Below are 17,457 nucleotides of genomic sequence, written 5' to 3' on the forward strand. Positions count from 1 at the left end.
TTCAGCTAGCATTAGTTTCTGGATGCTAAATATCACGTTGTATTTTTTGAAGAGTAGGCAAGTTATCACCGGCACCTTTTTATTTACTTATTTACATGCGATGTCAAGGCTTGTATCACAGCTAAAATATAAGAGCTGACCTTGAAGTAACTTCTGCCACCTTCATTTGAACGTCAGGCCTGGCCAGCTGATTCGTGAAAGACTTGTGCCAAATGCATTTCCCGGCCGACCCCACAACAATGTGCATGAAATTGTTGCTCGTTGCTGTTAAATTAGCAATTGAAGGAGGTGTGTGTGTGTGTGTGTGTGTGTGTGTGTGTGTGTGTGTACGTGTGTGTGTGTACGTGTGTATGTGTGTGTGTGTGTGTGTGTGTGTGTGTGTGTGTGTGTGTGTGTGTGTGTGTGTGTGTGTGCAGCAGGTATGAAGCCTCAAACGTTTCTTCTTGGTCTGAATGATGCACAGAACGCAGAGTCCACGTCTGTCAAAGCGTTTTTGCGCCTTTACGTACATTCTCGCAGCAAATTATCACTTGGCAATGAAGGTGAGCTAACTATACCTGTTTACCCATTATCATTCTGCTGGAGTTGTGAATAAAACGTTCTCCCCCCCCCCCCCTTCCAAAAGATGCTTATTATTATACATGCAGGTGCGGTTGCATCAATGCACGGGGTGAGCCGGTGCGGAGGTGTTGTAGGTTTATGTTAAATTTAGCTCCACACTTTGAAAATAATAATCATCATTCTTTGAACCTCCATGAGTGAAAAAGAGCACTTCTCCTCCTCCCCCCCTCCCCCCTCCCCTCCACCCCCCTCCCACCTGGACAAGCCCAATTCCTGCACGTCTTCTTTTTCTTTTTAAAATTATTGCTTCATTTAAGACTGCGAACCTGTTATAAGAAAGCATCGCAATCATAATGCTCGTCCATTGGACTACTGAATAAATAATGTGTCTTTGTCCTGTGTGTCTGAATAGCCAAGCGTTATAAGAGAAGTCATTGTTGCTGGACAATCAGGTGTATATAGAAAGCATCGTCCACCTTGCAGGTGCCATGGACGGTGAGCATGTTCGGATGTGCAATCGATCAGCGAGCGATTTCTCACACAATGACCCACGACCGAAAGATCGTGCTTTTATTTCATTGCGCCACGTTGGTGGAGTGAAAATTTGCCTGCAAAATGTAAAAATGTAAACCACCCGGACGGTCGGGAAGGCATTTCGCTTCGGTCATGTCGGACAAACATTGTTCATTTCCACTGTGGCTCCGCGGTCGCGCCGACTCTTTCACCGGAAACATGTCATTTGTCGTCCACAATCGACGTTACAAACCGAGATGGAGATGACTGCCGGGGTCGGGCCCGATCCGAACGTTCGTTTCACGACATGGATTATCCTGCCGTGCAGTTGTCGTGCTCTCCGTGTGTGCTCGAGAGGAGTGTGAGAACGTTCCTTCCTGCGAGGCATTTCCAACGGATGCTATCAGCCCGAGGACAAGGTTTGACGTGTGTGACGTCGACGTGTGAACGTGCCTGGTGTATGGTCGATAGTTTTTCAACAGCAGTCCAGCGAGATCAAACTGCTAAACGTCTTAATCCCTCCCTCCACCCCCCTCCCCCCAACCCCTCCGTCTCGTGCCCCCCTCTATCTCAATCTCAATCTCACTCCTCCTTTCCAACTCACACTCACCGGTTCTCAAACTCACAATAATTTGCACTTCATTCAAACATGAATTTGTGTTTTTGTTCACGATTGGTGCGATTTCCACCGTCGGTTGGTTAAATACGACGAAAAGGCTTTAACCTCAGTGGAGCACAGAGTATTTTCTTTCACCTGGAAATTACACAGCTTCACCTGAGTGGACAACTCCTGACAATTACTTATTGTACTACACGTCCACACCGGCTGTGTCCAGCTGGACATATTATTGCACAGAATAAGATGGGTCACAATTCCCCTGAGCAGGAAAGGGGGAGCAACTCGACCCACACCACCCATATGATATAAATACCTCGGTCGAGCAGGCAATTTAAAATGGGGAATGTTCAGAATGCTGAACAAAACGTGTGTTTGTAGATTTGTATAATGTACGTAGTGTGTGTGTGTGTGTGTGTGTGTGTGTGTGTGTGTGTGTGTGTGTGTGTGTGTGTGTGTGTGTGTGTGTGTGTGTGTATGTGTGTATGTATGTATAATTATGTATGTTTGTGTGTATATATTATAATTATGTATGTATGTATGTATTTGTGTATGTATGTACGTATGCATGTATTATAATTATGTGCTATGTATGTATTAGAATTATGTATGTATGTGTGTATGTATTATAATTATGTTCGTTCGCATGTATGTATGTATGTGTATGTGTTATAATTGTGTATTTGTGTATGTATTATAATTATGTATGGATGCATTAATTATAATTACTAGTATGTGCCCGACGTGCGTGGCCGTACGTGCAAAAAAAACAAAACAAAAAACTTTCAAAACCACATTCCAGAAACAACAACCACACAGGCCATTCCTTCGCTCTCACGTGCCTGTACGGCGTGGCCATACGTGCAAAAAAAAACTTTCAAACAAATACACAGGCCGTTCCTTCACTCTCGCAAACGACGACTGGATTGGGGCATTGTGTTTATCTATAAATGCGCATAAGAAATCGAGAAATTATTCAAATACACTAAGTCATCACTATCCAGAAGTCCGTACGTTGCAACCCGTAATGGGGAACGTGGCTGAGGATCCTTCCCCAATGGCCATGCCTACACAGCAATGTGTCCTGTCATTGGTTGGTAAATAAATGGCCATAACTTGGGAAGCACTTGTCCAATTAATATCAAACCATGAAAAGGCACATCCTCAGGGCCTCAGCAATATACCTGGCAAGTTTCAATTAGAACGGACCAGTGGTTGTCGAGAAACAGCAGTCACACACACACACACACACACACACACACACACACACACACACACACACACACACACACACACACACACACACACACACACACACGCACACACGCACACACACACACAAACACACAAACACACAAACACACACACACACACACGCAAACACACACACACACACACACATTGCTGGAATTATAGATAGATGTATTAGTGTATGTATTGTGCCGAACGTTCGTTTCACATTATGGATTATCCTGCCGTGCAGTTGTCGTGCTCTACCTGTGTGTTTGAGAGGAGTGTTAGAACGTTCCTTCCTGCAAAGCATTTCCTTGAGTGTATAACTCAAGTATGTGTTTACCCCTCTCAGGGGAGAGTGTAGCTCGACAGCATCGATTGGTGGTCTGTAGGATGATTTTGGAGGTGAGGTTGAGGAAGAGAGTGAGGGCTGAACCAAGGACCAGATGGTGGAAGCTGAAGGAGGAAGAAGTGGGAAGACTGCTATGAAGAGGATAAAAAAACGAAGGAATATATATATATATATATATATATATATATATATTTTTATATATATATATATTTTTATATATATATATATATATATATATATATATATATATATATATATATATATATATATATATATATATATATATATATATACACATACACCAGGGGGTTGACTCAGCCTGTCATCCTTCCGTGGTCGGCGAAATGAGCACCAGTTGTACTGGGCCCGGTGTATGCCCCGGTTAGAATCGGTGTACCATATCCCTGTGTGTTGTATGAGGCGACCAGGGTTACGTCAGGAAGGGCATCCGGCGTAAAAACCTATGCCAAATCATTATGCGGACAACAAAACGAATTTCCTTACCGGATCGGTCGAGGCCCGGGTTAACAACGACCACCACCGGTACCGGTGGTCAGCAGGGTACCGGTGGAAATTGTGCTACTGCTGGGCGAAGGAGGAGAAGGAGATGGGGGAAGGCGAGTCCGGAGGCAGTGGGATAGGGGAAAGGGTAGAAGTGTGGAGGTGAGAGTTGGAACTCTGAATGTTGGGACGATGCTGGCAAAGGGCGAGAGTTGGATGATATGATGTTGACAAGAAAGGTGGACATACTGTGTGTACAAGGACCAAGTGGATGGGGAGTAAGGCTAGGAGCATTGGAGGTGGTTTCAAACTGTTCTATCATGGTGTGGACGGGAGGAGAAATGGTCTCGGTGCAATCCTGAAGGAGGATTATGTCAAGAGGGTATTGGAGGTGAGGAGAGTGTCTGACCGAGTGATGAGTGTGAAGTTGGAAATTGAAGGGGTGATGATGAATGTCATCAGTGCATATTCTCCACATATGGGGTGTGAGATGGAGTATAAAGAAGATTTCTGGAGTGAGTTAGATGAAGTGGTGGAGAGTGTATCCAAGGATGAAAGAGTGGTGATTGGAGCAGATTTCAATGGGAATGTTGGGGGAAGGGAATGAAGAGGATGAGTAGGTGATGGGTAGGTAGGTCTCAACGAGAGGAATGTGGAAGGGCAAATGGTGGTAGAGTTTGCAAAAAGAATGGAAATGGCAGTGGTAAATACGTATTTCAAGAAGAAGGAACACAGGGTGACGTACAAGAGTGGAGGAAAGTGCACACAGGAGGATTACATCTTCACCAGGGGATGCAACCTGAAAGAGATTAGAGACTGTAAGGTGGTGGCAGGGGAGAGTGTAGCTCGACATTATCGATTGGTGGTCTGTAGGATGATTTTGGAGGTGAGGTTGAGGAAGAGAGTGAGGGCTGAACGAAGGACCAGATGGTGGAAGCTGAAGAAGGAAGACTGTTGCATGGAATTTAGGGAGGAGGCGAGGCAGGTGTTGGATGGCGGTAAAGATGGGTGGGATGATTGGGCAACTACAGCAGAAGTGGTGAGGGAGATAGCTGGGAAGGTACTCGGTGTGACATCTGGACAGAGGAAGGAAGATAGGGAGACTTAATCGTGGAACGAAGAAGTACAGGAAAGTATAAGGAAGAAGAGGTTGGCGAAAAAGAAGTGGGATAGTCAGAGAGATGAAGAAAGTAGGCAGGAGTGCAAGGAGTGACGGCGAAAGGCAAAGAGAGAGGTGGCAAAGGCAAAGGAAAAGCCATATGACGAGCTGTATGAGAGTTGGATACAAAAGAAGGGGAAAAGGATTTGTACAGATTGGCAAGACAGGGGACCGAGTTGGGAAGGATGTGCTGCCGGTTCGGGTAATAAAGGACGCAAATGGGAATGTGCTGACGAGTGAGGAGAGCGTGTTGAGAAGGTAGATGGAGTACTTTGAGGAGCTGACGAATGAAGAAAATGAGCGAGAGAGAGAAGGTTGGAAGAGGTGGAGATAGTGAATCAGGAAGTGGGGTGGATCAGTAAGGATGAAGTGAGGACTGCTATGAAGAAGATGAAAAGTGGAAAGGCGGTTGGCCCAGATGGTATACCAGTGGATGCATGGAAGTGCTTAGGAGAGATGGCAGTGGGGTTTTTAACCAGATTGTTTTATAAAATCTTGGAAAGTGAGAGAATGCCGGAGGAGTGGAGATTAAGTGTACTGGTTCCGATTTTCAAGAATAAGGGTGATGTGCAGAGCTGTGGAAATTACAGAGGGATAAAGTTGTTAAGCAACACCATGAAGTTGTGGGAAAGAGTAGTGGAAGCTCGGTTGAGAGGAGCGGTGATGATTTGTGAGCAGCAATATGGGTTTATGCCAGGAAAGAGCACCACTGATGCGATGTTTGCTTTGAGAATGTTGATGGAGAAGTATAGGGAAGGCCAGAAGGAGTTACATTGTGTGTTTGTGGATTTAGAGAAAGCTTATGATAGGGTGCCAAGAGAGGAGTTGTGGTGTTGCATGAAGAAGTCGGGAGTGGTGGAGAATTATGTGAGGATCGTGCAGGATATGTATGAGGACAGTGTGACAGCGGTGAGGTGTGCGGTAGGAATGACGGACCGGTTTAAGGTAAAAGTTGGATTGCACCAAGGATCGACTCTGAGCCCTTTCCTGTTTGCAATGGTGATGGACAGGTTGACGGACGAGGTCAGACTGGAGTCTCCATGGACTATGATGTTCGCGGATGACATCATGATCTGTAGGGAGAGTAGGGAGCAGGCTGAGGCGAGCCTTGAGAGGTGGAGGTACGCACTGGAGAGAAGGGGAATGATAGTCAGTCGGAGTAAGACGGAGTACATGTGCGTAAATGAGAGGGAGGGTGGTGGTATGGTGCGGTTGCAAGGAGTTGAGGTGGGGAAGGTGGATGGGTTTAAATACTTGGGATCAACTGTCCAAAGTAACGGAGAGTGTGGGAGAGAAGTGAAAAAGAGAGTGCAGCCAGGATGGAGTGGGTGGAGAAGAGTTGCAGGAGTGATTTGTGACAGAAGGGTAGCTGCAACAGTGAAGGGGAAAGTATATAAGACTGTCGTGAGACCAGCTATGTTGTATGGTTTGGAGGCGGTGGCGCTAACAAAAAGACAGGAAGCGGAGCTGGAGGTGGCAGAGTTAAAGATGCTGCGATTCTCGTTGGGAGTGACGAGGATGGACAGGATTAGAAATGAGTATATTAGAGGGACAGCGCAGGTAGGACGGTTTGGAGACAAAGTGAGAGAGGTGCGATTGAGATGGTTTGGACATGTGCACAGGAGGGAAGCGGAGTGTATCGGGAGAAGGAGGCTGAAGATGGAGCCGCCAGGTAGGAGGAGAAGAGGAAGGCCAAAGAAAAGGTTCATGGATGCGGTGAGGGCAGGCATGCGGGTGGTTGGAGTGTCAATGGAAGATGTGGAGGATAGAGCGAAATTGAGACGGATGATCCGCTGTGGCGACCCCTAACGGGAGCAGCCGAAAGAAGAAAAAGTATTAGTGTATGTATTATAATTGTGTATGTATTAATTATAATTATGTGTGTATGTATTAATTGTAATTATATATGGATGTGTGTATTAATTATTATTATGTATGTTTGCATGTGTGTATGTATTATAATTATGTATATGTGTATGTATGTATTCATCATAATTATGTATGTATCATTATAATTATGTATGTGTGTATGTATTATAATTATGTATTTGTGCATGTTTTATTGGGTTGTCGATCTCGTCGAAAAAAAAAAAGAAAATTTTTTTTCTACCCTTATCAGTATTTCCGTCGATATTGTTGCGGTGCCGGTGCGTCGGCCATGAACCGACCGCTCTGAAGGAGCCGCAAGTCGAGTCAGCCCGACCAATCGCCCGGAATATAGATCGCCGCCTGGATAACTCCGAGGCCAACGGGTCCTTGTGCAAGAACCGAAATACGCCAATGGGCAGACCACGAGGGGTAGGCGCGATTGCCAATCTTCAATTTACCTAAATACCCACGTGATCCAACTAACGGGGTATTCCACACTCGACGGAACTCGTACGGAACAAGCCGCCTAACCGAGCCCTTCCCGTGCGCGATTCCGAGCGGCTTAATCACCGAGAACCGTCGGTCCGAATGTCCTCCTTTTACGGCAAACCAACGGCTTTCTAACTACCAACACACGAAATGCTCAGTCAATGAAAGAATCGATGCAACGAGCTGAAAACATTTAACAAATGGGGTATTTATTAATAATAATGGGGAACTCGGGAAGCACGTAAGAGCAGAACTATACCGACTATACGAAATGCAATGCAAACATTTACAGCACACAAAGTACTTAACAATTTCCTACTTATTAGACGGGCCCATGGACACACGTACGCGCGCACACACACACACACACACACACACACACACACACACACACACACACACACACACACACACACCCAAGAAATGGTGGCTGAGGCCTTTAATAACGGGCTACAGCTCGGAGGACAGGTGAACTGAAACCCAGGACCTATCTCGAACCTCTCCACCTCGTGTGGTCTTCAAGTTGTTCGGACCCGGGCTCCAGTGAGAGCGAGCTGGATCCAATCGCCTTGAGCCGCGATCCTTCCGGAGCTCCAGCGAATCCTCTCGCGCTTCTGAACACGTGCTGGTCAGACGAGGGGCCGATCCTTCCTGTCGATGCGTCACTTCCCCGAGGAACCACCTCCAAGATGAGGCCGATGAGTCGCACCAAGCCGGGAACCAAACGGAGAAGTGCCAGCAGAGCAACCAGCTCAACTCTCTTCCGATGAACAAAGCGAGGACCAAGAACTCCGAGCCGAGTAGAACTCGAAGGCATGCTGAAAGCCAAGCCGAAGCAAAAAGCTTACTAAAAGCCAAGCCAAAGCAGAAAGCCTTCAAAAAGCCTCGACCCTAACCCAATCCAAGCAGAAGCCGAAGCTCTACTGGAACGCCCGCCCGAACAAAGCAGAGTATCCCTTTTTTATTCCTATCCGCCCCTCCCCCGCTCCCGTTGTGACTCAAGCCATCGTGATCCATCCCCTGCTCCATCACGGGTGGGAGGGAGTTGTTGACGTCATGAATCACGGGATGGGACGGCTCTTCTTTCTCTTCGCAAAAAAAGGGGGGGGGGTGGCGTCTCCATTATGTTATGATCGCTCCCTCACTATTAAATTGAATCGCGCAGCACACTTTATCGATTTCTGCCCATTAAACAATGGAAGGTGAACTATCTGAGGAACATGAACTTATCGGCATAACTGAGCTAAAGGAACCTGTATGTTGAGTGCGATCGAATTCCCAAATTCGTAACAATATGTTTGTTGGGTAGTCGATCTCATCGAAAAAAATAATTTTTTCAAAAAATTTTTTTTTTGAAATTTGTTGTACCCTTATTATTATCAGTATTTCCGTCGATATGTTTGTCTGTTGGGTAGTCGATCCAGTCGAAGAAATATATATTTTCAAAAATTTTTTTTTGAAATTTGATCTACCCTTATTATCATTATTTAAAATGGCAATTTCAGTTAATACAATGGCGATTTCGATGAAACTTGGTTGGTAGGTTCATACCATGACCGAGTTGTGTGCAAATGAGAACCGTTGCGATGGACCCAACCGTTGCCTTGCAACGGGACTTTGAAATTTTTGAAAAATCATAAAAAAATTATTTTTTCGAAAATCAAAAATCGGGACACGAGCGACTGTGGGCCGAAAAACCCACGACACGAGCGACCGAAAAACGGTTTTTCGGACACGAGCGACCGAAAAACCTCAAAATGTGGGGTATGAAACTGGGATGGGAGGTTCATGGTTTGTCCGAGTTATGTGTGAGAAGGAACCGTTGCTATGGACCCCTCCGTTGCCTAGCAACGGCCGAAAAACCTCTAAATGTGGGGGTATTTTAAAGAAAAAACAACCTGTAGCATTAACCCTTGAAGCTAGAATCATGAATTTTCTTGTGCTTAATCCACACGTCATTTCCCATCGAACGGGCCCATTACATCAGGTTCTATTGAGTAGTCGACTCCCCATGTCCACCTACCGGCTTGTTTGTCTGTCTGTCCCTATGTTCGGTCCAGTGCTCCGTTAATACAATGGCGATTTCGATGAAACTTGGTTGGTAGGTTCATACCATGACCTAGTTGTGTGCAAATGAGAACCGTTGCTATGGACACCACCGTTGCCTTACAACGGTACTTTGAAATTTTTGAAAAATCATAAAAAATTAATTTTTTCGAAAATCAAAAATTGGGCCACGCGCGACTGTGGGCAGTACATTCAGCCATATTGTCAAAAATTTCCAGCCGGATCCTATGAAAACTGTCGGAGAAGATAGAATTTGAATGAACTCTGGTCGAAAACAATAAAAAAACGAAGTTCGTTTTCTCTCAGAGACTATGAGTCAGATATACATGAAACTGGTATGGAAGGTTCATGGTATGTCCTATTTATGTGTGAGAAAGAACCGTTGCTATGGACCCCTCCGTTGCCTAGCAACGGCCGAAAAACCTCAAAATGTGGGGTATTTTCACGAAAAAACAATCTGTAGCATTAACCCTTGAAGCGAGAATCATGAATTTTCTTGTGCTTGATCCTCAGGTCATTCCCCATCGAACGGGCCCATCGCATCAGGTTATATTGGGTAGGCGACTACCCATGTCCGCCTACCAGCTTGTTTGTCGGTCTGGCTGTCTGTCTGTCTGTTGGGTAGTCGATCCAGTCGAAAAAAAAAATTAAAAAAAATTTTTTTTGGAGATTTGTTCTACCCTTATTATCAGTATTTAAAATGGTGATTTCAGTAAATACAATGGCGATTTCAATGAAATTGGTTGGTCGGTTCATACCATGACCGAGTTGTGTGCAAATGAGAACCGTTGCTATGGACACCACCGTTGCCTTACAACGGTACATTGAAATTTTTGAAAAATCATAAAAAATTAATTTTTTCGAAAATCAAAAATCGGGCCACGCACGACTGTGGGCAGTACATTCAGCCATATTGTCAAAAATTTCCAGCCGGATCCTATGAAAACTGTCGGAGAAGATAGACTGAATGAACCCTGGTCGAAAACAATAAATATACGAAGTTCGTTATATCTCAGAGACTATGATTCAGATATACATGAAACTGGGATGGGAGGTTCATGGTATTTCCTAGTTATGTGTGAGAAAGAACCGTTGCTATGGACCCCTCCGTTGCCTAGCAACGGCCGAAAAACCTCTAAATGTGGGGGTATTTTAACGAAAAAACAACCTGTAGCATTAACCCTTGAAGCGAGAATCATGAATTTTCTTGTGCTTTATCCACACGTCATTTCCCATCGAACGGGCCCATTGCATCAGGTTCTATTGAGTAGTCGACTACCCATGTCCACCTACCGGCTTGCTTGTCTGTCTGTCCCTATGTTCGGTCCAGTGCTCCGTTAATACAATGGCGATTTCGATGAAACTTGGTTGGTCGGTTCATACCATGACCTAGTTGTGTGCAAATGAGAACCGTTGCTATGGACACCACCGTTGCTTAGCAACGGGACTTTGAAATTTTTGAAAAATCATGAAAAAATTATTTTTTCGCAAATCAAAAATCGGGCCATGAGCCACTGTGGGCAGTACATTCAGCCATATTGTCAAAAATTTCCAGCCGGATCCTATGAAAACTGTCGGAGAAGATAGAATTTGAATGAACTCTGGTCGAAAACAATAAAAAAACGAAGTTCGTTTTCTCTCAGAGACTATGAGTCAGATATACATGAAACTGGTATGGAAGGTTCATGGTATGTCCTATTTATGTGTGAGAAAGAACCGTTGCTATGGACCCCTCCGTTGCCTAGAAACGGCCGAAAAACCTCAAAATGTGGGGTATTTTAACGAAAAAACAATCTGCAGCATTAACCCTTGAAGCGAGAATCATGAATTTTCTTGTGCTTGATCCTCAGGTCACTCCGCATTGAACGGGCCCATCGCGTCAGGTTATATTGGGTAGATGACTACCCATGTCCGCCTACCGGCTTATTTGTCGGTCGGTCTGTCTGTCTGTCTCTCTGTTAGGTAGTTGATCCAGTCAAAAAAAAAAAAATTCAAAAATTTTTTTGGGAGTTTTGTTCTACCCTTATTATCAGTATTTAAAATGGTGATTTCAGTTAATACAATGGCGATTTCAATGAAACTAGGTTGGTAGGTTCATACCATGACCGAGTTGTGTGAAAATGAGAACCGTTGCTATGGACACCACCGTTGCCTTACAACGGTACTTTGAAATTTTTGAAAAATCATAAAAAATTTATTTTTTCGAAAATCAAAAATTGGGCCACGCGCGACTGTGGGCAGTATATTCAGCCATATTGTCAAAAATTTCCAGCCGGATCCTATGAAAACTGTCGGAGAAGATAGAATTTGAATGAACCCTGGTCGAAAACAATAAATATACGAAGTTCATTATATGTCAGAGACTATGAGTCAGATATACATGAAACTGGGATGGGAGGTTCATGGTATGTCCTAGTTATGTGTGAGAAAGAACCGTTGCTATGGACCCCTCCGTTGCCTAGCAACAGCCGAAAAACCTCTAAATGTGGGGGTATTTTAACGAAAAAACAACCTGTAGCATTAACCCTTGAAGCTAGAATCATGAATTTTCTTGTGCTTAATCCTCAGGTCACTCCCCATCAAACGGGCCCATCGCGTCAGGTTATATTGGGTAGTCGACGACCCATGTCCTCCTACCGGCTTATCTGTCTGTCTGTCTGTATGTATGTCTGTTCGGTCCAGTGCTCCGTTAATGCAATGGCGATTTCGATGAAACTTGGTTGGTAGGTTCATACCATGACCTCGTTGTGTGCAAATGAGAACGTTGCAATGGCCACCACCATTGCCTCGCAATGGGACTTTGAAATTTTTGAAAAATCATAAAAAAATTATTTTTTTGAAAATCAATAATCGGGCCATGAGCGACTAGAGGCAGTACATTCAGCCATATTGTCAAAAATTTCCAGCCAGATCCTATGAAAACTGTCGGAGAAGATATACTTTGAATGAACCCTCGTCAAAAACAATAAAAAAACGAAGTTCGTTATATCTCAGAGACGATGAGTCAGATATACATGAAACTGGTATGGTAGGCTCGTGGTATGTCCTAGTTATGTGTGAGAAAGAACCGTTGCTATGGACCCCTCCGTTGCCTAGCAACGGCCGACTACCCATGTCCACCTACCGGCTTGTAATTATCTGTGTATGTATTAATTATAATAACTAGTGCAGGCCCGTAGATGCGTGCCTGTAGGTGCGTGCCAGTATGTGCAGCTTCGTTCCTTTGCTCTCATAAACGACGACTTGATTGGGGCATTTTTTCAATGAGATCGGACCAACCGTATCATAAATGGCCATAACTTGGGAAACACCTGGGAAACATACTGAGGTCCACAGCGTCAATTGTGACGTCATATTAAACGAAGAAGAAGAAGAATTGTGATGCCCCCTCTCTCTCGCCCCCTCTCTCCCCCCTCTCTCTCGCCCCCTCTCTCCCCCCTAGTCTCGCCCCTCCTCTCTCCCCCCTCCTCTCTCGCCCCTCTCTCTCACCCCCACTCTCACCTCCTCCTCTCTCGCCACCTCCTCTCTCCCCTCTCTTGAATTGTGACACCCCTCTCTCTCGCCCCCTCTCTCTAGCCCCCCTCTCTCTCCTCCCTCTGTCGCCCCTCTCTCCCCTCTCTCGCCCCTCTCTCCCCTCTCTCACCCATCCTCTCTCCCCTGTCTTGAATTGTGACGCCCCCTCTCTCTCGCCCCCTCTCTCGCCCCTCTCTCGCCCCCTCTCTCTCGCCCCTCTCTCTGTAAATGTATTCACAAATCTCTGCCAAGCACAACAATTAATTCAAACCTTGGGAAAAAAAACAGCTTTCAAACCCTTGGGAAACAGCTCTTTCCCTTGGGAAAATTCAAACCTTGGGATTAATTAATAATTTGAACAATTCATTTAAACCTGGGGAAAAAACAGCTTGTCATTGGTTGACAGATAAATGGCCGTAACTTGGGAACCGCTTATTCGATTAATATCAAACCTTGAAAAGGCACATCCGTTGGTCCCCAGCAATTTTCCTGGCAAGTTTCAATCAGATCGGACCGTCAATCATGCAAAAATAAATGAATAAATAAATAAACATCAATTGTGACGTCATTCGTGATGTCAAAGCACCACGTCTTGTCATTGGTTGACAGATAAAGGCCGTAACTTGGGAACGGCTTATCCGATTAATATCAAACCTTGAAAAGGCACATTCGTGGGTCCCCAGCAATATTCCTGGCAAGTTTCAATCAGATCGGACCTCAATCTTGCAAAAAATAAGTAAATAAACATTAATTGTGACGTCATTCGTGACGTCATCCCACCGTGTCTTGTCATTGGTCGACAGATAAATGGCCGTAACTTGGGAACCGCTCGTCCGATTAATATCAAACCTCGAAAAGGCACATCCGCGGGTCCCCAGCAATATTCCTGGCAAGTTTCGATCAGATCGGACCATCAATCGTGCAAAAAAAAAAAATTATAAATAAATAAATAAACATTAATTGTGACATCATTCGTGATGTCATAGCACCGTGTCTTGTCATTGTTCAACAGATAAATGGCCGTAACTTGGGAACCGCTTGTCCGATTAATATCAAACCTCGAAAAGGCACATCCGCGGGTCCCCAGCAATATTCCTGGCAAGTTTCAATCAGATCGGACCGTCAATCGTGCAAAAATAAATCAATAAATAAACATTAATTGTGACCTCATTCGTGATGTCATAGCACTGTGTCTTGACATTGGTTGTCAGATAAATGGTCGTAACTTGGGAACCACTTATCCGATTAATATCAAACCTTGAAAAGGCACATTCGTGGGTTCCCAGCAATATTCCTGGCAAGTTTCAATCAGATCGGACCATCAATCGTGCAAAAAAAAATTATAAATAAATAAACATTAATTGTGACGTCATTCGTGATGTCATAGCACCGTGTCTTGTCATTGGTCGACAGATAAATGGCCGTAACTTGGGAACCGCTCGTCCGATTTATATCAAACCTCGAAAAGGCACATCCGCGGGTCCCCAGCAATATTCCTGGCAAGTTTCAATCAGATCGGACCGTCAATCGTGCAATAAAAAATAAATAAATAAACATTAATTGTGACGTCATTCGTGATGTCATAGCACCATGTCTTGTTTTTGGTCGACAGATAAATGGCCGTAACTTGGGAACCGCTTGTCCGATTGACATCAAACCTTGAAAAGGCACATCCGCGGGTCCCCAGCAATATTCCTGGCAAGTTTCAACCAGATCGGACCGGCGGTCGTCGAGAAACGGCGGTCGCAGACAAACAGACGGACAGACAGACACACACACACACACACACACACGCACGCACGCACGCACGCACGCACGCACACACACACACACACACACACACACACACACAGATTGCTGGAATTATAGATAGATGTATGTATATACGTATTAATTAGAATTATGTATTTATGTTTTAATTATAATTATGTATGTATGTATGTGTGGATGTATTATAATTGGATTCGCTAGATATCCCTTATTGTCGGGTTTTCCGTCAGTGTGTGTGTGTGTGTGTGTGTGTGTGTGTGTGTGTGTGTGTGTGTGTGTGTGTGTGTGTGTGTGTGTGTGTGTGTGTGTGTGTGTGTGTGTGTGTGTGTGTGTGTGTGTGTGTGTGTGTCTGCAACGCGAGGCTCCACAGCACAAACCAGCAAACCGATTTCGATGAAACTTGGCGACAGGTGCCATATGAGGTGGGAATGTACACGTTTGAGTTTCGTTGCTAAGCAACCACCCGTTGCTATGCAGCGGCCGAAAAACCGCACGTTCACTATTTTCAATACTTGTCCTACAGTTTTGAATGTGGACAAACGAGACTTCGGAATTAAACACTTCGAGATATTTAGAAAATTTGACTTGAGCCGATTTTTGATTTAGGTTTTATTTTTCAAATGGTGGTCCTTCAAAAATAGGGCGTCTATTTACCGTCATTCAATGTGTGTATACAGTGTTTGTAAGGAACTACACCGTTGTTCCACCTTCGATCTCTCCTCGATCCAAACGTTATTGACCAAAGTGAAAAGGATCCAAAATAAATGGAATCACCAGCATTTCTGTATTTGTGGATTTCTCATAATATGGTATAAATTAAGTTACGTGGAATTTGAAAAACATCTTTTAAAAAGAAAATTCTACACCCCTCTTTATGTTATCGTTCGCTACACCGCCAGGTTCATCAAAAACAACCGACCAGGAAGTCTTCTCGCGCTCCCCACGGTCTGGTTCGTATTTCCCTGAACATCTGTTGTTCTGTTGTTCTGTTGTTCTGTTGTTCTGTTGTTCTGTTGTTCTGTTGTTCTGTTGTTCTGTTGTTCTGTTGTTCTGTTGTTCTGTTGTTCTGTCTCTGTCTCTGTCTCTGTCTCTGTCTCTGTCTCTGTCTCTGTCTCTGTCTCTGTCTCTGTCTCTGTCTCTGTCTCTGTCTCTGTCTCTGTCTCTGTCTCTCTCTCTGCGTCTCTGCGTCTCTGCGTCTCTGCGTCTCTGCGTCTCTGCGTCTCTGCGTCTCTGCGTCTCTGCGTCTCTTGGTCGTTCATGGGTGTGGCTTCATGGCGGCTCTGTGTGTGCAGCTGTGAGTACTGTGCTGTGTTCGTGTTGTTCCTGTCCCTATTTCGTTTCCCTCTGTGTCCCCGGACGTGTTTGTGGAGTTTTTTCCGTTTCCCTTCCTGCTGAGACGAGAGAGAAGGAGAGCGCGCACGGTAGGTGCTTTGTGGGTTTTCCTTGAAACCTTCGGGTTTCTGGGCCTACTTTTTCATCTGCCTTGTTTTCATAGGCCTGCCGTTTATCGGTGGTTTAGCTTCTTCCTTATACTCTTCCTTTCCCTTATACTTCATTTGACCCACTTGCTGGTTGCTTGTGACGGTTTTCCTTTGTTAAACTTAAACTTCTCTTCTTTTGCTTTAAGCTATGGCAAACGGACATTTGCACAATAGTGTGTACGAGTCACTCACTCGGAAAAATGGAGTGACAATTACTCCGCCTGATGGAGTTAGTGTTGAGAACGTGGTGATGGCTCTGGGAGAGCTCGTAGGAATCGAGAATGTTCTCGCTGCTTCGAAAATGAGCCAACGTGTGGTGGTTTTCTTGTCGGAGGAGCGACACGTGGCTCAGGCGGTCGAAACCGGTCTGTCCGTTCCGCCGGACGTCTTCGTTAACGTTAGTTATCTCGATACGATGGCGGTAAAATTAACACTGTCCAACATTCCGCCCTTCTTCTCGAGTGAGGAGATTGTAGCTGCATTAAGCGTTTTTGGCACAGTTGTGTCACGAATCTCCATGATTCCACTTCGTCTGCGCTCTGACGCTTCGGTTCGCCACATCATGTCGTTCCGACGTCATTGCTATATCATTCTAAAAAACAACGCTCAATCGCTCAATGCAGTTATGACTTTAAAAAATAAAAACCGCAATTACCAGATTTATATTGCAACGGAGACCACAACTTGTTTTATCTGTCGTGATTCGGGACATTTAAAAAGCGATTGCCCCAAGAATATATTAAGTGGCATATCTAGTGTGGTCGAACCCATTGAGACGAATAGTGGTATATCTAGAGTTGGGAACGTTGGTGACGCTTCAAACTCGAACAATCTGCCTGGGCCGTCGAAAGTGGAGGTAAATCCCCCCCTGGCAGATGACAAAAGCTTCACCGTTGTTCCTTCAAAAAGGAAACATAAATTGAAGCATCTAAATGATAACAATAGTCAAGATGTGACGGCGAGCTGTGCAAAAAAGATGGCGCCGGCTGCCGAGAATAATGACTCGTGTTTGGAAGCAACAATAGATGCTCTTTTTAAAACGAAAAATCGATTTGATGTAATTGCTCCAGAGGATGATGACTTTTTTGTCGGTGGGGTTGGTGAACATGAGCAGGAGATTGGTTTTGTGCAGCAGGGAGCACACGTGACCACTCCCATAGTCACAGGCACCTTGGATATTAACACCGAATCCACTGTAACCCCCCTCCCTGTAAAGACCAACAGTGAAATATGTACCGTTTCTAATTCACCAATAACTCCAAACCTGGGTGAATCAGGGTGTAAAGCTTCAACTAGTGAAACACCAGGTTCATCTCAAGCGGAATATAACGTT

At 44.8% G+C, this 17,457-nt stretch overlaps 1 long non-coding RNA gene across 1 annotated transcript in view; it reads left to right on the top strand.

Annotated features, from left to right (window-relative positions):
- The first annotated feature begins 15,495 nt into the window (after positions 1 to 15,495).
- Positions 15,496 to 17,457, top strand: part of LOC147023423 (uncharacterized) — a 33,427-nt gene continuing 31,465 nt past the window's right edge. Inside the window, exon 1 of the long non-coding RNA XR_015060174.1 lies at positions 15,496 to 15,593. This is a non-coding gene — a long non-coding RNA (uncharacterized LOC147023423). The remainder of the gene's footprint in view (positions 15,594 to 17,457) is intronic.

The sequence above is a fragment of the Eptatretus burgeri genome, chromosome 7, assembly GCF_056783735.1.
Source record: "Eptatretus burgeri isolate ZD-2024b chromosome 7, Ebu_testis_v1, whole genome shotgun sequence".
NCBI lineage: Eukaryota > Metazoa > Chordata > Myxini > Myxiniformes > Myxinidae > Eptatretus > Eptatretus burgeri.